The sequence below is a fragment of the Aulonocara stuartgranti genome (assembly GCF_965226115.1).
Source record: "Aulonocara stuartgranti genome assembly, chromosome: 16".
Classification (NCBI taxonomy): domain Eukaryota; kingdom Metazoa; phylum Chordata; class Actinopteri; order Cichliformes; family Cichlidae; genus Aulonocara; species Aulonocara stuartgranti.
In genome coordinates, this window is record NC_138952.1 from 10,593,363 (window position 1) to 10,600,486 (window position 7,124).

Genomic DNA, 7,124 nt, shown 5'->3' on the forward strand with positions numbered 1-7,124 from the left:
AAATAACAAGGCAAATCCACCAAATTAGTGATGTACTATTTGATCAATTTACTCCTGTGTCCACAAATCGTTCTTTATAAGAATTTTGTGGGAATTTTATCAGTATAAGCAAACACTAAACCAAGTAGCTGTACTTGTGCAATATAGTCTTCTTTCATTATTAACCTACAAATATCAAACTGTTGATTAATGACTTCTTTAAAATGTACATTAAACATTCAAATATAAATTATCTTGATTATCAGCCATAAAAGGCTGGATTTCGGTGCTGCTAAATTGAATATTAAGCTGAGCCTATCGGCCTGCAGCTGTTTATTTATCATGCTGGAATGACGACTTTCAGTCCGACTGCGTGGCTAAATCCTGTTGGAGTAAATGTCAGCAAGGCAGAACACACAAACTGAGCCAAACAGCTGAGCAAAAATATTGAAATAAAATCCCTCCAGCTACTTTGCTTACTAATTATCCCAGATCAGCATCCATCACTATGCATCATTAGGTGGATACTACAAAAAAAAAAATAAATAAAAACCACAGAGAATCTTTGGTTTGTCAGACTGTGTCAGTTTTTGCAGAATACATGAGCCGGAAGAAGCGACGTGACACCCGAGACTGAACTTAGCAGGGATTCCAGCTGTTTGTTTGGGGTTTTTTTTTTTTAATCGAGTGCTGTTCTTTGCTTTTGTCTCCCTGCATTTAGAGACTGCATGTGCTTCCGGGATATGTGCTAAGTTTCTTCCGTTCACATTAAATCTAATATGTTTTTGCTCATTTCACGAATATAATTGTGCACCTTTTAAAACTTCTGCTTTACTTTCTGTGTGAACACGTTGCAGCAAAAAGTGCGTTGTGTTTAGGTTCAGGGTGATAGACTGGACTGAGTCTTGTATGAGCTGTAACTGATGATTAAACTAGATACTGCAGTGTCGACTCTTAATCTATTGCAGGAATACTTACTATTAATTATAATTTATAAGGGTCAGGGTTATGGGAGGGGAATAAAGCGAATGCTATAACAATAATAAGGGTTTCAATTCATGAGGAGAAATGTGTCTTTTAAGAAAACAAGTAAGGGCTCTTTCAATAAGAAACACTCCTATTTTATTTAAATAACTCTGTTTTGTTTTTTTTGTTTTTCTAACTGTATAATGGACTTAATAATATCACTGTTAAGGCAACAATATAATCACACTGTCAGCAATGTTGCTAAGGTCTTTGAATGCATGAACATTGTGTTTTTGTCCACCCATTTGTTCTTAATATGTGCTTTTTTATTTCTTTCTTTCTCAATTGCTTTATTGGAAATCAATCTTTTATTCTTGGCAACAAGGCTGTACTTGTAATTTGTGTATACTACATTCACGTCTTTACTGAGCTACACAGATGTATCTTCTTAAAGTAGGAATTTAAACTGGATTTGTTTAAAAAGAAATAACCCTAATGTGAGCTCTTAGAGGCATATTCTTTGATGGAGAAGCTCGATGGTCAGTGGGCTGCTGTGGTTATGTAACATGGCCTCAGTTTCTGATATAGCTCTATTTAACTACTTTGGGCTGTTGTGTGGGTGTGTGTTTCTTCTATCCCTCCTGTGTTTTCTCAGGTACTACTCTTCTTCCTGTGGGGTTGGTGGTTTGACCAAATCTGACTCGACTCAGTCAATAGCCTGGGGGGTACATATAGTTGAGGCACATGAGATGGCTAGGGCCAGTGTAGTTCAGGGCAGCGTGTTTGGGGCAAAGTATGACCCTCGTTTGACCAGTATTTTTGACTTGTTAGTTTTAGAAGCATTTTCGAAGCTCTCTCAGTAATTCAATAATAAAACTCTGCTGTCTTCTTTTATTCTCCGGAGTACTTTTAGATTTCTTTCCCTCATCCCACGGACTTTACGGGGGGTTTAACCCTCTCTAATGACCTTTAAGAGCAAAGGCCTTTGGTCAACACTTACGGACACTCTGTCAGGACATCTTGACATCAAGTTTTAGCATAACCTTTAGCAAAAATTTTCAACATTGTGATGCCCCCCCCACCTCCCCCAAATAACAACAACAACCCAAAAAAAACTTAGCAAAGTAGCTTTGGTTGTCTGATCTGACCAAATGGTCAGCAGACATACAGTCATGTCAATAAGCTAGCACACACTCATTCAGTTCTAAGGTTGTACATATACAGGACATTATACATTCTTAGATGAACAACACATGACATATTACACATAGCTATTATTTAACAAAATCTTGGCCAAAATGTAGAAATGTGTGTAGAAGGAAAAGTTTTAAAGACCACACCATGATTTAGGAGCTTACAGAACCACCTTTAGCAGCAATAACTTGAAGTACTCGTTTTCTGTATGACTTTATCATTGTTGGGGGAACAGGTTAGGCCCACTCTTTTTACAACATTGCTTCAGTGCGTTGAGGTTTGCAGGCATTTGTAAGGTCCCACCACAGAATTTCTACTGGGTTGAGATCTGGACTTTGACTGGCAAAATTTGTTTTTTGGTGAAAACCAAAATGTGCTACTGCGTATTTTAGGAAAACGTATCCACTCTGGTCTCATCTGTCCAAAGGACATTGTTCCAGAGGTCTTGTGGTTTGTTGAGATGCAACTTTGCAAACCTAAGCTGTGCTGCTGCTTTTAGAGAGAAGAGGCTGTCTCCTAGCAACCCTTACAAACAACCTATATATGTTCAGTCCATCCATCCATTCGCTTCCGCTTATCCTTTTCAGGGTCACGGGGGGCGCTGGAGCCTATCACAGCTGTCATAGGGCGAGAGGCGGGGTACACCCTGGACAGGTCGCCAGTCTGTCGCAGGGCCAACACACAGGGACAGACAACCATTCGCACTCACATTCACACCTAGTGACAATTTGGATTATCCAATTAACCTATCCCCTCAAGCTGCATGTCTTTGGACGGTGGGAGGAAGCTGGAGTACCCGGAGGGAACCCAAGCAAACACGGGGAGAACATGTAAACTCCACACAGAAAGACCCCGGCCTGATGTTGGAATTGAACTCAGGACCTTCTTGCTGTGCGGCAACAGTGCTAACCACCATGCTATATGTTCAGTCTTTTTATATTATTTTGTAATTGTACTGTCATGAGATTTTACATGAATATGCTAACTGAGCCTGTAGAGTCTGCGTCCCCTCATAGTTGCTTTTAGGGTTTCAGGCTCTGTAAACAACACTTCCATGGATAACGGAAACCTTTACTCAAGAATACATATTTTATGCCATTTTCCATAGTCATGTATCGGGATTTGCTCCTCCATGCCTGTAGTCCGTTATGCATGTCAGTTCAACAGTGGCTAAAATATAATCCATCCATGCTAAAGGTAAAAGTTTGCCTTTACAAAATAGAAAGTTCTTGCTCTGTAAACAACCAGGCATTGTTGAACTTTTACTTTTTGGAACAAAAAGGTCATAGGCCACTTTCACAGTTGTAAACACTCATGGGTGTTACTAATTTGATCAGTGATGGCTCTGTTCTGCCCAAGTATGCCAGTGACCTTGCATTAACAATAACAGAATCTAAAACTGAAGTAGCTAAATGGAATTCTTCCCATACTGATGTTATTAACCTGGGATTTTCTACTGTGACTTGTCAAAATATCTTCTCCGAAGAGCAATAGGAACAAATTACTGATGACAATTTAAGATGTCATTGGGGAAACAAACAAACAAACAAAGTAAACCCTCTTAGAGTATTGCCTTTTAAAAAGTATAAAGCCCCCGAATTGAGCAGTGTGCCAATGTGTTCAGTAAAAAGCAAAACGATTCACCGTAAAGTTAAAATGTTCCCTAATGAGCAAAATAAGAAAATAAGATTTCAGAGTGAGACTCTTTGTTCCTGCTGTGAGCAAGTGTGACATGAATTAATGGGCAACTAGTAGCACAGTGTGTTGTTATTTCACAGAGTGCTTTGATGAACTGAAGGAGCCACAGCAATACTTTTAATACACAGGATTATTGCTTTCTTTATCTTTGCTCCGCAGAACAAAATAAGAATCGACGCGCATTCATAACCTGCCCGAACAATATGGGGTGTTGTCAGATAACTGAACATCATGCTGTGAATGGCCACATTTTGTTATTAACAACTGACCTCGAGTAGTGTATTATTCAAACAAATAATACACAGCAACCTTCTCTAAAGTTTGCACAGGGCTGATGCACAGACCAAATGGAGTAAAATGGCCCATCTCTATTTGTAACAGCAAGTTTTGTTATTAGTGTGTTTTGCTTTTCACCCCTTGTTGCCCTTGATATAACAGCGTAACCCCCACCAAGCTTTTTGTCAGCCAATTATTCACCTGATGCTAATGACCAGTTGCCGGCTGTACTGTCACTCAGATATTGTGCCTGAAGACTGATATATTGATCAGGTGAGATTGATCAAGAGAGGGATGATACAGCAACATTACATGATTTATTTGGGTTCTAATGTCTTGCGTCAGGACTGCCCTCTGGGAATCGGCTGTCTAGGCCCAGTGTGCTTTCATCTTCTGTCTAAGTATCACACCCTCTTTATAGCCTACAGCTTCACCTTTTCCAAAAGCAAGAGGCAGACAAGGTAGTAGAAAGAAGAACTATTTAAATAAATCCCGGCACAGCTTGAAAGCTAACATATTATATTGTTGATGGAGGAATGTTTTTGCTTTCTGTCTCTCGTTTTATTGGAATAATTTGCATTCTGTGGATGGAAAAATTTAAAGCATTCAGATAAGCAGTTTTCCATTTCACAAAAACAGGCCTTAACCAAAACATGACAATCTAACCTGTCAACATAACATTAGTATTCATCACTTGGGGAAACTAATTTGTGTTGCATTAGACATTCTGACTACATGCGGATGTTTTACTTAGTGTACTTATTCCATTTGTTTAGAAAATCTCAGAAACGTAATGAACACAAAATCAAACCGTCTCCAAGTGGCAAGCAATGAATTTGTTCAGGTTTCAGCGGGGCAGTGAATGAGGCTGCTCTGCAGAGCTGACAGTAAACAATTTCAGGTTTTCGCTCTGAAAAATATATAAATAAATAATTAGAAATGACCATATGATGCCTAAGGCTGTTTGAAGAGCAGCTGAAGCATTTTAGTCTGCGAGAGCTCCATCGGGGTGCCACAAAAACCTCGCGCGGCTCGTTCACGACAGCGAGCGCGCTGTATGTACAAATTATATATGCAATGATGCAACATTTATTTCCGAGATGGAAATATGACCAGTTTGATTTAACTTTGAATATTATTTCTTTTTAAAATACTTTGTGAGTTACTCAGTAGACCTATGATCTAAACAGCACTGAAATAGCATTTGGGAAAATGCACAGACTGTCCCTAAACCCACAAGCACACAACATTTAATGAACATGAACAAACGCATTAAATGATAATACAAAAGGATGCAGAGGAAGTGGAGAGAAAGCGAGAGAGGTCACGGACATGCATGACTGGAGAGTGTAACGTGATTATAAAACAACTTCTGTGCCTGCCTGAACTACCAAAAGCTCTGTTATGTTTCCTTCAGTGGACAAACACCAGTTTATCACTATTATTCAATCAAATATATCATTAAATGAGCTTATTTTAAATATATATGATACTACTTTGCACCATCAGCCCTTTTTTCCCCTTGCAGTCTTTTTCCAATAATAGATATTTATGCCATGGTTAATAAAATGTCAGATCCCTAATGAACGGGAAGTCTCCCAGTGGCGAGCAGAGAATTTGTTCAGGCTTCAGCGACCCAGTAGCTCAGGCTGTTCAACACAGGTGGCAGGCAAAGCTCACGCTGTTGTTCTGAGGGGCTGGAGGGCAGGTGAGCTTCTGTCAGAGGAGAGGATGGGTCGGACCCGTGAAGCATGTGGCATGTTGTTGGTGCAGCTGATGGGGAAGGGAAGGGGGTCGGTGGTACCTCCCAGGCTACCCATCCTGTCCCCCCCATCCCATCTGTGCTGCGCTGACAAGATGTGCATAGAATAACAAGTCAGCATCTGGCCAATAATGAGGTTCCCAGCTCAGCATCAAGATATCAGATGCTAACAGGTAGATGATTGTAATTATTTAGACTCACTCAGTTTAGTCAAGACCATGTACTAATAAGCACACTTAAAGGCTGATCAAAGTGTGGTACAACCAAAAAGAAAAGGGAGGAAGCCACAGTTATCTTTTATTATAGTTATTCCTAAGCACTAGAAAAGAAGCCATAATGTTTCATAATCCTACATGTGTTAATTAAAAAAGACAAAAAAACTTAAAGTACAAGATAAATATTCAAAGTCAGCCTGATTTACAGACCAAATTAAAATCAAATTAAGTTTTCAAATACGTTTTCTTTTTTTTTTTTTTAAAGTGCAGTGTTGGTGAGGCTCTGATCTGTGCCGTAGTTGCTTTACACCAGTGTTTCCATGTCTGAGTGTACGGACATGAGCTCTTGGGCACGAGTGATGCAAATTTTATCCTCAGAGGGCAAACACGAGGCACCATGTTTTGGACTTGTCCATGAGACACAATGCACCAGCTCCCCATGCGTCCTTCAGACAGATTCTAATTGAAAATAATACAGTAGGAACAGCTACTCATCCACAGCAGCTGTCCGCGTCTGTGTTTGTAAGCGAGCATAATTCCAGCCTAGGCCTGGACCTTAGAACGGCGAGGGGCATCTGGTTGACAGACCTCAGTGATCTTGTGGAAGTGTGCAACGTTAAAAGATCAAAGAGGTGTGGGAGTGGGTGCTATCCCATTCATTGACTTAAAAAATAAAACCAGTGAGCCAATGTGGAGAAGCTCATGTGAAATGAGCCTGTTAGGCACTGAGCGACAGCATTTTAGATCACTTATGGGTGAGAAAGCAGACTGACTGTGTAAAGCCCGTAGTGTCTGTGGTGGGGTAGTCAAGCTAAGATAAAATAAAAGGCTCAAGAACACAAAAAGCTTAACCTTTAAAAAAGATACGTTAAAAGAAACTGGCGCTTTCAAATGCAGTTATTTGTTTATCAAGTATCAGTATTTTCACAAATGTCCTACAGTTTGTTTTTCTTTGTAAAACCAAGGCTTTTCATAACCCTAGGGGTCAATGTCATCAGTTAGGATGGCGTAGAGGTTAGGGGGTCGAAACAACA